This window comes from Calidris pugnax, unplaced genomic scaffold (assembly GCF_001431845.1).
Source record: "Calidris pugnax isolate Ruff unplaced genomic scaffold, ASM143184v1 scaffold44, whole genome shotgun sequence".
In the NCBI taxonomy this organism is placed as follows: Eukaryota; Metazoa; Chordata; class Aves; order Charadriiformes; family Scolopacidae; genus Calidris; species Calidris pugnax.
In genome coordinates, this window is record NW_015094506.1 from 44,528,344 (window position 1) to 44,541,195 (window position 12,852).

A 12,852-nucleotide genomic window follows, 5' to 3' on the forward strand; every position below is an offset into this window, starting at 1 on the left:
GGGGGGGGGGTTTGCAGCGTGGTCCGGGTGCGAGGCTGGGTCGCCGAAGGCCCTTGGGTTGGTTCGTTGCCACCGAGAAACCTGTTGCAGGAGCTGGAGGAGGATATAGGACATAACTGTCGCTGGAGAAACATCCACAGCTTTGGATACCTGTGCAGTTGGAGGGAGGTGGCATCTCAGGGATGTCAGCAGCTCTTGCTGTGACCAAAGTGGCTGAGACACTAAAGGGTGCGAGGGGACCTTTGCAGCTCCCAGGTTTCTCCTGGGCTGAGCTTCCTGCAGCCAGGCTAAGCCCAGCTCTGGCCTGGGTGACTCATGGTGGCAACGCCTCCTGTGGACTGAAGACCTTTTAAAACTGGCCTAATGGTTTATAGAAATGGAAGTGAGCAAATCAGAAGTAGATACATGAGGAAGGGGGGAGAACCATAGTTCATTACTTTAGCATAGAAGGACAAAATAGATTTAATTAAGAGTGTTTTAGACTCGGATCAGGAAGTGCCAATACTGAAACTTCAAGCATAACTAGAACTTTGACCCTTGCTTATCTGTACTGGGATTTATTTTTTTTCCCCCAACTATATCAGCATGCTGTTGTGCAAATATGATAGTTCGTGTTGCTTACAGTCTTGGAGTCTAACATAGTCTGTGATTTTTATTTGCACAAATCTACACAAATTGCTTCAAAGAGTTTAACTTGTGGGCAGACACTAAGCTCCATTTGCAGCTGCTTGGGAAGGTTAAAAAAAACCAGAGGCAGGTAACTTAGAAACTTAGCTAGACTCATCTATGCAAAGAAGTTCTTTTGATTTCTCCCTATGCATAGTATGTATTTGGATGTTCTGTGTTTTGCTCTGACACATATATTTCACATGTGCCAATGGCCAAAAAAAATGGTGCGAGCCGTGTGATTACATTGGTAGTAGGTAGTGGTTTAGAAATAAGTAATTTGTAGGGTTTGGGGGGGTTTGTTTTTGTTGGTGTTTTTTTTTTTTTTATTTGACTAATAACATAACAGTGATACCAAAGCAGTTTAAACACACTGTGACACTATAATGGCAAACTGCTGACTCTTGACTTAGCAGCTGTCAACTTTTTTATGGACTCCTTTATATATATATTCCATAGAGCTTTTTAAATAAGAACACGGCAGTTGCTGAGCGTTTGCTTTTGGAAGCTTTGATATGGTTCTAGATGTGTAAGTTTAAATTAAAAGGAACTGAGTACTTTCGTGATACTGAATTATTCTTTAAATATATCTGATTTCTCTCAGTGTGGAGTTCTTGGAAAGAGAGGGATTACCTGCAAGCTTTAAGGGCTGTATAGTATCAGGTTTAAGGTCGGCGTTACCTCTGCTATAGTACCTATACTGTACCTATGCTGTAGTATGAATTACAGCTGAATGTCTTGCTGTGTGCATGGATTGCAGTCTCCCTCTATTTGTACTAATGAACTTAGAAGGAGAAAAACTTAAGGTTATATATCTCTTCTATATATTTTTTTTTAATGGTTATAGCTATGAAATCTATGTGGCACTGGAAAACTAATAGATTTTTCAAGGGAAAAAGAAAACCTACTTGTTTACCTGAAACCAGTGTCATCTGGTGGAGGTGGTATCTGTGACATACGATGGCTGTTAAATGAGCTCCAATTTCTGTACAGCTAGAAATGTCCTGAGGTATCTGACCAGTCTTGCTTTATATTTAATTAAAATACAAAACTGGCATAGAATAATTTGCTTTAAACTTGCTATGTAACAAATTTTGACAGTTAATTGTGAAGAGGAAGACAGAAGTCATACAAAAGTAGTCCATATCACTACGGTATTTAATAATTTTACAGTTAATGGGGGGCATGTAAGATTTGTGACATGTCAACGTGAAATTATTAAAAAGAGAGAGGTCGCTGATACAGGATGCATCGCGATTGCTTGTGAAAGCAGGTTGAGCAGCCTTATTTCAATATATTGAGGCTACATCTGGGGGCAGCAATTCATGCTGCGCTTGCAGGACAAGCGCAGCCTATTCTGGGAAGCAATTGCTGAAGGACTCAAGGTTACGTTCTGCAATGTGCCTGATCTCTATTCCTACATTGTGATGCAGCCATGTATTAATACCAGGTTGAAGCCAAAGGTGAGCCAGGAATGTTTTGAAAGGGAAGAAGAGTAGAAATAGAAATTGCATCTCTGCTTGATTCATGGTACGACTGCAGCCATTAACACGGAAGGCCTGATGCCAGCTGCCACGCTTTGCTCTGGGGCCTTCAGACCATAAAATTTCACTCTCCTTTTGTATAGTGCCACCTCTGAAGTTCTATGAAAGTGTTTCACAGTCTGTTGCTTATTCAGTTCCTGGCTAGAATTGGTACCTTGGGGTGGGGGGAGCAGTTGTGGAACAGAAAGTTTATGTAAGCGCAGTTCATGTGTATGTGCCTGACAGATATGTAGCCACTTTACCTGGAAGTTACAGGCTGAAATTCGCTGTGGCAGTAACCCCCAGGAAGGGGAAATACCTTGGGTGTCTTGCCTCAGACCTTACAGCAGTTGAGGCTTCCAGCAGGGCAGTGAGGTAGTGCAGTGGTTTGGCACCTATGGTCTTTCCTAGTTTGATGGGGCTTAGGGGCAGAGGAGGGCAGTGCTGATCTAATCTTGTTTCAGCAAACAAAAGGTGAAACCTTTTAAACCTTCCATTGATGTTAATTGATGAATGTTTAATAATCTTTTGCTCCCTGTTGGTTACAGTAATTGAGTCCTTTCCCTTCTAGTGCTTGTGCTGTTGTTGTCCTCATTAATATGTATTCTAAGATATAGACAAGACCTGCAAATGCTGTACAGCAGAAGATAATGTTTTCTGGTTTTGTTTGCTGAATGCTACATGGTCCAAAATATATTAGTCCCTAACACCCAGAGTAAACTTCACGTCCTAAGGTAAAACAGCAAAGAAAGACGGTAAACCTTCTGTTAACTTCTACTGCTATCATCTTTTAGGCAGTAGACGTTTAGGTATCTGAAATGTAAGGAGAAATAATAACAACTTAACCTGCTGGAGTTCTCTGATAAGTAACATCTGTCATAGTGAATTTCAGGTTTGAACTATTGTTTTTGTTGAATTCCTTGTTTTTCAGACCTTAAGCAACCTGGAAAGTCAAGGTATTTGGGACTAGGTAGAAAGGAAGGAGGGATAATAAGGTTGTAGATTTAGGGTCTTTCCTCAAGTGTTACAATTATGTTCTGGTGGGATAGGTAACCCCCTTCCTCTACCTTGTCCTATACTCTGTGCACATCTGTTTCTTGCTATAACTTTAAACTACTTGAGCAGTTCTCTGCTACATATTTTGCTGTTCAGTGTAAAGAAGCCATTTTCTCTCAGTATTTAGATACAGTAGGCAAATCCCAGGGGTGATGTCTCAGGCATGGTTAGTTTTGGTTCACTTGTTAGCCATTGCTGGTTAAATCTGCTGTACTGTCTAGCTACCAATTGGCAGACTCAGCAGAAAGCTTTAGAAAAGACTTGCTCTGTGATCCATTTGCCAAATACAGAGTTTAGTTCCTCCTCTGTAATCAAGCTGGAGTCAGCTGATTATAGCTGAGATTTTTTCATGCCAGTATCCTGCTTGTTGTCCTTTCCCTGCCTCTTTGGTCAAGTGACTCCCATTGCTGGAAAAAAATAAACTGAATCTCAATCTCCTCCAATTTAGAAGTATCTCTGGGTGTCTTTAAATAGTAGGATTTCTTTCAGCTATAGCAGCATCAATTTGATGAGGAGGGACAACTTCCAGAAGAGTCTAAAGAGCATAAAGTCTCTTCTGGAGTTTGCTGTCTGCTGGCAGATGGAGAAAGGTTTCAGCCCTTCAGCATGAACACAGATAGTCTGATGCAGAGGAAGCAATTGGCAGGTAGGAAATACAGCGTTGGATTTTTTCCACTTCCTTCCCTGTCAACCTTTTTATTTCACTGTCAATTATGCTTTTGGCATTGTGTCCAGGAAAACAGCTTCCAGCGGGATTGGTATTGTCTGTTGCTATGTTTTCTTACAGTTAGGAAAGCACTTGTGTTTTAAGTTTTCCCTTATTTAGAATATGTGGTTTAAATGACTTTACAGTAAAATCAGAACAGCACAGCTCAGTCCCTCTGCGCGGAGGCCACCCCAGCTGTATTTGGGTTTATTAGTGTTTGCCACGCTGGCTGATGGATGGCTCCTGCCTTGTCACAAGTATCTTGTGCTTATCTCCACCGAGCTCCCAAGCTCCCTGGTGTCCAGGCAGAGGACGCGGCGGTGACGCAGCATGGCAGGAATGCACGCAGCCAGCCCGGGCTTGACGCTGTGCCTGAGTTAATAAAACTCCTTGGGACCCAGAGCACAGGGGTAGTGCTGCAAGGTGGTGGCTTCATCTGGAGTCTGTGCCATTTTCCCCAATGCTCTTGCCTTTGGTTGTCTCTTTATGGCATTTCCAAAGTGCCTCTTCAGTCCTATGCTGAAAAAAAGTTGTTGCATAATTTCTGGACCCACGCCATCCCTAGAAGTGTAGGAACACTTGCACCAAGCTGCACCTAGGCTAATGAGCCCAGCTGGAGCTGATTTGTTTCTGCATCTCTGGTACAGATAATCTGACCATGGATAATTGAGTGTTGACTCTATAAATAACCTGCTTTCAAATCCTTGTCTTAAAATTGTTTTCTCTTCTTCCTGTTAGCTTCCAAGCTTACTTCCTCTGTAACCATTTTTTGGCTGACCAAAGGCTACTGTCATCTCTTAATAACAGATGAACTATTCCTTCTTCCCACCTGAAGTGACACGTTAAACCAAGCATGGATGAAGCCAGGTTCTAGCATTATAAAGAGCCAACTAAGCCCTGGTAGAAGTAATCATCCTAATATGTTTTAACCCCACTCCAATTGACTAGGGTGGTTTAAATCAAAGCTGACTGATACATATTAAACATTTGATACCTCGGAAAGGTGTTTATTGCATGCTTATTCTCTGAGACGTCCTGTTGCATATTTCATAGTTGAATGTCTTCAAGTAAAAGTGATTCCTTTGTGTGGATTTGCTCGCAGGTTGAATTTCTAATGATCTTGGTTTGTTTGCTTACTGTCCACAAGAATTGTTCTGAGTTGAACTATGCCTTGCTTTAATGAGAAGTGATTTCCCCCCCCCTCCAAAATGAGTTTATGTAAGTAATTATAGAATGAAAGTCATTAGAGTGCCCCATAGGAAAAATAACCTGTGTCTTCCAGTGGTGAGCATCTCCACATTTATTTTTTCCTAAAAGTTTTTCTAAGATATAGTCTGTGTTTGCTTCTGAGAAGATGCACAGAAAGTTGGAACCACCTGCACTGTGTGACAAGTTGTTGAAGGTATTGGAAGTGGTCGGAGGGAAAGCTGAATTACGCAGCTGTACTATGTTGTGGACTTCATGCACCTTGGTAGGTAGTTATAATGGAAATCATCTGTCTCTTTCCCCTGTGCCATTCCTGCCACATTTAGTACATGACAGAGGCAACATCAGTGGCTGAATAAACTTGGAATGCCTTAAATGCAGATCCATGCTCTTATCAATGTGTGGCCTTGGAAAATACCTACCTTCACACAGCATCTGAAACACTGACCATGCTTCAACAAATTTTCAAGTCCCGATTTGTTATTGATTATGTAGTAGGCATGCAAAAACTGAGTAAAGGCCCATCTGAAAGAAATTATTTAGATAGGTAAAAGAGACATTAAAATTGCAGATATACTACACTCAGGACATACAACATTCCCATTCTGGGCAATGATGGGAAAGCTGTTAGTACTAGGAGCAGGTAAATAGTTTGTCACAATTAATTTGTAAAACATGAAGTTCATTGCAGTGAAGAAGGATTGAGAAGTGCATTCAGAGGCAGAATATGAAGCAGTTGCCCCTTGGACTGTCAGAGGTTGATTTGCATCGATTTCATTCATGTGCAGTTCGGTCTGAGTTTCTTTAGTTTACACAGATAGAAGTCATAAATGATGCAAGTTAAAGTAGAAAACTTCCTTTTATATCCTTTTATATTTTATAAGGGAGAGGAACAGATAAAAAATGCCCAGCAAACCCACTTTGGGGTATGTCTTTTAGTAATTGGCTGTTCGGTTTTGTTCTGCAGAAGGTTGAGAGTTTGGTTTCTTGTTTACAAGAGCTATTGTATTGAGTGAGGGAAACATGAACAAGTGACCTCTTCAGGAATTATTTTGCATGTTCACTTTGGAGGCTGTATATTAATGGGTTATCACTTGTGGGTACTCCTGAAGCATTCTAAATAATAGATTTTATTATCTACAGCAAATAATATGCCTGAAAGATGAGCGGCCTGATTTATCTAAAACATCTGGAATGGGGAAATACTCTGCGCTGACAGTTATGCTGCTTTTGTAGCAGGGTTTGATAAAGCAAATTGAAACTGAAATATAAACTCATTCAGTTTTCAAAACAAAACAGTGTCCTTAGTTGGGCAGATCTGTTTGGTTACCTGGATTTTCAAAAGATGTCAGAATATTCCAGGAGGGTTAATTTGGTGCATGGGAATATCCGTGAGGAGTAGCAAACATAGAAAAGCAAGTAAAAAAAATCATATATAAATTTAAACTTGATTTTCCTAAAAGATTACAATTATTATTATAATGATAGTAGTACTGTATACTGATAGTATAATGATACTACTACTAATAGTAATAATAGCAATAAGATTATGTGATTATACCAATTTTGTCAAAGAATTTTTAACTCTGCCAATTTGGCTTCAAAATTGCAAAGTTTCTGCCATCTTGTGAGAATCAGCAACTGTGAAGAGACACCTTAATTAACGTGCCCCTAGAGAACAGTATTTCACGTGGCAGTAGCGTGCTCATACTGGCAGTTGGCACACGTGTACCTACAGAGCATACAGAGCTTATCCTGGCTCTTTTGCTGGGGGGGCAAAGGACTGTGGACACGGGATGAAATGGTGAGGGTGCTGGGGGGCAGAGAAGATCAGAGTAACAGAGATGAAGCAAATTTAGGGATCAAACCCACAGATTTTTAGAAAAATGTTTTTCATAATGTCTCTGCTTATAAAACAGCTTGTTAAGAAATATATTGTTTCACCAGATGTTGTGTTTGGATCCCAAATAATACTTAGAGCTGAAAAAGCCAGAAGGTTTAAACAATAGATTATATACAAGTCCTGCAAAGCTATTATTCTGGGCTAATTTCAGTAAAGTTACCATTTTTGTACGAGTTTCTTTTAGGGAATGATAAAATGAGCTGGTGATGTGTTATCTTGATATTGAATAAAATCTTACATGATATTATGCACAAAAACAGATCAAGAAAATAAGTCTCCTGAAAACAATAGCTTGTTTTCTTGGAGTAGCAGTACAGCATTGTGTTTTGCCAAACCACTTCAATAGACCCGTCTCACTCTTCTGTGGCTTATCGTGTCTTATCTGAAAAGAAATGCTGTTGTATCTGTTTGGATTAAGTAAAGCATTAAAGAAGTATCAGTTTTCTGTAATAGTTTTATGATAGATGAGGGGGAACATCCAATGAGTTCCTAAAACAATAACGTACTTAAATTACTTTTTTTGTTACTGTTTTGGAAATGTCATTAAAGATGGAGATACAGTGAAATATTTTACCTGATAGGCATAAGTAAATAAATAGAACTATGTATCATCAGATGACCTTGGATGTGAAAGATCTGCCTGAGGCCCGAGGAAACAGATCTATTACACAATACGAAGCGTGAGAGGATGGCAATACTAAATTTTCCTACATTTGCAACAGTGTGTTTGGAGTAAAATTATTTAAGTGGGATGTCTGGAGGAAAGAGTCCAGCATAGGGCAACAAAGATGGTTAAGGGATTGGAGCATCTCCCTTATGAGGAAAGGCTAAGAGAGCTGGGACTCTTTAGCGTGGAGAAGAGAAGGCTGAGGGGTGACCTTATTATTGCTTATTATTATCTAAAGGGCGGTTTGAGGGAGGATGGAGCCGGACTCTTTTCAATGGTTCCCAGTGACAGGACGAGGGGCAACGGGCACAAGCTGGAACATGGGAAGTTCCACTCAAATATGAGGAAGAACTTCTTTAGGATAAGGGTGCCAGAACAGGCTGCCCAGGGAGGTCGTGGAGTCCCCTTCTCTGGAGATCTTCAAGACCTGCCTGGATGCAGTCCTGAGTGATGTGCTCTGGGCAATCCTGCTTTGGCAGGGGAGTTGTACTAGATGATCTCTAGAGGTCCCTTCCAACTCCAACAATTCCGTGAATGAATTGGTGAGTTGCTTTTAAATTTGTATATTTAGTAAACTAGAGTGCTGTTTCTCTGTTATATTTCAGTGTTAAATGTAAAGATACATTTTTCTTGTATCCAACAAATAGCCAAATGAAAGATTTCTCTTCACATATAAAATCACCCACAAAATTCTCATTTGTCACCGTTGCCTGATTGCTAGAAATATTTGAGCATTTCACCTCATGTACTTGTCCTAAGTTCAGGGCTGATAATGCATTTCCTTGCACTGAGAACAAAAATGGTAGAAATATCATTACCACTGGTCAGCAGGTAATAGGATACCAGTGCAAAAGGATGGTTAAGGCTGTCCTTATAATATAAGCACTGGATACATGGTGTGAGATGGCATTTATCTCAAACACTCCCAGGCGCATCAGGATGTCTCACTGGTTTCATGTTGGACTGCCAGAGCATCTCCTCCAGCAGAACGGGACATGTCTGTGTGTAAGCTCTCCTTGTTTTTCCTTGGTAGAATGTCACTCAAAAAAGTGTGTACCCGGGATTTACTTGCTCTGTTATTTCTTTTTTGCCTGGGGATTTTTGGCCTTGCTGAGTTGAGAAACCCATATGACTTAGAGTAGAAAATGTTGGGGTTTTCTGCAGTAGCAGTGCATCAGGTGACAAATGCTGATTGCACGTGTGGAATTGTGTCATTACAAGAAGAGATGAATTCCTACTTACATTTCCAGCTTTTTTTTTTTTTTTTTAAATCAAGTTAATACCCTAAATCATTAATATCCCCTTTTATAGCTGTAGAAACAAGCCTTGGCACCGGAGTGAAATCTAGGTCTTCCAGCTCAGCGATGTGAAGACTGACATTGTCACCAGAGCAAGGTTTTCACTCTTCCATCTTTTTCCCGTCTCTGACATGTCAGTGATACCTTGGAGCTTTAGATCTTGAAATCCTTGCAAAAAAAGGAGACAAGTACCCAGGAGCTTCATTTTGCATTTACTGTAATTATTCACACTATTTGAAGCGGTTTTTTGCTGTGCTGGTGTTCCATTTGACCTTTCCCACCCCCTACTCTTTCTACTGAAGAGGAATGGAAGTGTTCTGGGAAATGCTGACTGTGTGGCTTTTTATGGAATTTGGCCATTTTTAAGAGATTTGGCCGCTTAAGTATAATTTACTGATATTCTAGAGATTATTCCTCCTGTCTCTTATAATTACCCTGGCAAATGCCAAGTTATCCCATAAATAAAAGATTTTTCAGGAAAACAGCAGGTTCGTCCTACTGTGTTAAACACAAACACCCTCCTTCTTTCCTGAACCAAGAAAGAAAAAAATGCAGTGTCTTCCTCTAAATATACACTTGCATATATTTTTTTTTTTGCTGCTTTTAATTTTGCACTGTGGTTCATTTCTGCAGTTACTTGAGTTGTATCAACAATTATATAAAAAAAAAAAAAAAAAAAAAAAAAAAAAAAAAAACCCCGCAGCCGTTTTCAGCGCTTGTTGTTCTTGGCACAGGATCAGTTCTGGTGTCCAACTGGTAGGACCTGAAACTTGGTGCTTAACAAGTGCCTGTAGTCAAAACAGTTGGTGTGTGCGAGCACTGATCTGGTATTTGCTGCGGCAGGTCATCTGCCTGATTTTTTTCCCCCGTGTGCAGAATACCTAATCACGTCGCTGTGTTTCTCTGACGGCATCTGTGGCAATGTGAAGCCTTTCACGTTCCAAAAGTACATGTTTACAGTCGTCGTAGAATCAGATTAAGTTGGCAGCCTGCTCCTCTCTGTAAGTGGCTCAGTTTACATTTCTTCTTCTAGCAGGATGTTTTGCATAATTTTGCTGATCCTACTCACTCGTAGACTTTGTGAAATGGAGAATCGTTTTAGTGGGTTTATGTCAGAAAGCGAGGCTTGTGTTTATTGTAAATAAACGCCAGCAGAAGGGTGGTTATTTTAGCACTTGATAATTTCCCAATTATGTCATTTGACCTGGAATGAAGCTCGCGATTGTCGAGCTGTGTTTTATGCAGCGGGTCAGTCCGGGGGTTTGAGCTGGCAGTTTATTTCCTTTGTCAGTTTACAAGAAGTATCAAAATGAAACCGACTGTGCTGTTTCCTTTCCAGTGCGCAGCGCGAGAAGGGTGGAACGGTCTGCAGATATTATTTCCAAACTTTTTCAGCTGGACTTGGAATAGTGTTTTGTCCAAAAGGCTGGTAAAGTTATGCTTCGGTCTCGCAACGTTATGCTGTAGTTTTTAGCATCAAATCCAAGTTTATTTTTGCTTAACCTCACGTACTGGCTTTTGTTAAGTTTTTGTAGACTGTGGCTGCAAAATGAAAGTGCTTACAAGGTGTTTATGAACTCTTGTTATGAACCAGCTGCCAGTTACTGCAGGATGACACATTTCTGCAAGGAGTCTCGTTGCTCAGTTTTCTGGTTGCTGGCTGTCGCTTTTCGGGCATGTGTGGGGTTTTTTTTTTTCCTGTTTTAGTTTTATTAGAATTAATGCCAAGTACATTTGCAAACTTTGAACTGGGATCAGTACGAGGTGGCAGGTTTCACTTACTATTTACTGAAACTGTAAATATACATTGCTCAACTGTGCAGAGCGGAGGGCTGTGCAACAAAACGCCTCAGGATATACTGTAACTAGAAAACGGGTAATTGTGCATAGGTGCTGTATGGAGTAACCATAGGTGACATCTTCATCAACAACACTGATACATTGCTGGAACAGAATCACGGTGTGCATGAGATACTAAATTTCATTACCATCTGCTTAAATATTATAAATAGGGAATAACAAACAGTATTCATATTGTGTTAGGGGCGGTCAGATAAATTAGTTTATGCTATTTTAGGTAGAAGGGCCATGAACTCAAGGGTTCTGATGAATACAAGCGTAAAAGGAGTTTTGTCATTTTGTAACGTTTACTAACAGCAAATAACTTTCTTTTCTGGGTTTTAGCAATTATATTTTGTTTGTTTTTACCAAGTGTAGTGCCAAGGTATAATCCATAACACAGGGTCTGTGAGTTGTTCGTGGGTCAACCTAAAATTGATTTTTGCTTCAGGCCTCATAGGCAGGAAGTCAGATGGTGCTCAACAAGAGTAATGTTTCAAAATGACTGCTGCTGACAACGTTCTAGTATCTCTCTTCTGACAACGTTAGAGGGATTTTTTTGTTGTTGTTGTTTCGTTTTAACTACCTGCAAAAAAAATACTGAAAGACCAAAGGCACATCTTTCTCTGCGCTCAAGCTGTCTCGGTGGCTTTTTTCCTTTGCAATCTTCTGTGTCACACCGATGGAGAAGGCACTAACTGTGGGCAAAAACTGTCCGCTTGATTTGACCAATTTTGAGTAGCATGTGTTGGGTAAGAATGAATGTAGGTGGGATATACGAAGTTTTTGTTTGTAGTCCAAAGTAGAGATATTTGCAGTTCCAGGATCATACAAAGATCTTTTTGGGTACAAAACTACTGCAGTCCAACTGGAAACATATGGTTGGCGTATTTTACTGGCAACATATTTATTGTTATGTCGTCGTCTGCAAGGTTTGCTGAGAGCTAAGTGAGTGCCTGGTCTTGTGTGAGAGAGTCAAGGCAAAAATTTGAGAAGAGACTTTCTACTCAGAATGTGGTTTTGCCTCTTTTTCCCACACGCTGTGCTTGTGGCTCTGGAGCTCATGTTGCTTCTATTGCTTTGCTTTTTTGCTTATGATTAGAAGGAGATGTGGCGTTTCCTGCAAAACAGCTGCTAGTATTCCCTGGTGACCCGTCAGAGAGGATCCAGAGGAATTACAGATTCAAAGGCAGACCTAGAGGACTTTGGCAGCTGCGGCAGAGGTTTTGGGGAAAGGTAGGGGATTGCATTGTGCAGGATGCAGGAAGGAGGATTAGAAATGGAATTACAAGGGCATGGGAGAGGAGCTCTGGAGGTTCAGGGACTGTTAAGTCTCCAACAACATAAGGACTTCACATCTAGCAAACAATTCAGATTTGGCTGAGAAAGTTGGACTCTATCCATGTTTCCATAGGACGTGGAGAATCTCCTGGAATAGTTTAAGATCGCTCGCAATGCTACTGATGCAGAGTTTGTGCAGCGCATTAGGCTGATATATAGTGTTGCGCTTTTAGACTCTTGCCACTAACTAGAAAAAATAACAGAGATTGATCTGAAATTGATTTCTTTAGAAAGTGCAGTTAATTCAGTGAGAGAGTGTTAAACTTTCCTCTGAGATTAATGTCATTAATACATTAACTGTTTGACAGCAGAAGTCACATGTTGCTTGTCACTTGCTGCAGTGGCTGCGCTGAGACAGCTGAGAGGTTGCAGAAGGATTAATGCGGTAAAGAGGATTGTAACTTTGATTGTGTTCTCTCTGCTCTTAGATTTGACAGCAACTGGTATTTAGAAACAAAACGGAATATGTGTTATTATTTATGTGGAGTGTAAACGTCCATTTGGAAATATTTAAATGAATCGGAAAAGTTCTCTTTCATATTTTAAACTTGAGCGCACATTTTCTAGCGTTGCAGGCTTCTGCAGAAACTGAAATGCATGTAAAATTTAGGTTAGTGTCTTATGAGCGATAACGGCTTTTCTAGTTG

General features: G+C 40.4%; 1 protein-coding gene across 5 annotated transcripts in view; it reads left to right on the forward strand.

Annotated features, from left to right (window-relative positions):
* ATXN7L1 (ataxin 7-like 1) overlaps positions 1-12,852 on the forward strand; it is a 116,706-nt gene that overhangs the window by 65,134 nt on the left and 38,720 nt on the right. Inside the window, exon 1 of one of the 5 annotated variants that reach the window (XM_014963828.1) lies at positions 9,899-10,026. The exons of 3 other annotated variants lie outside the window; for them this stretch is intronic. The gene's annotated coding sequence lies outside the window, so the exon portion shown is untranslated. Of the gene's footprint in view, positions 1-9,898; positions 10,027-10,433; positions 10,455-12,852 lie in introns of those variants that run through there. One more of the 5 variants, XM_014963830.1, reaches the window with a different exon arrangement.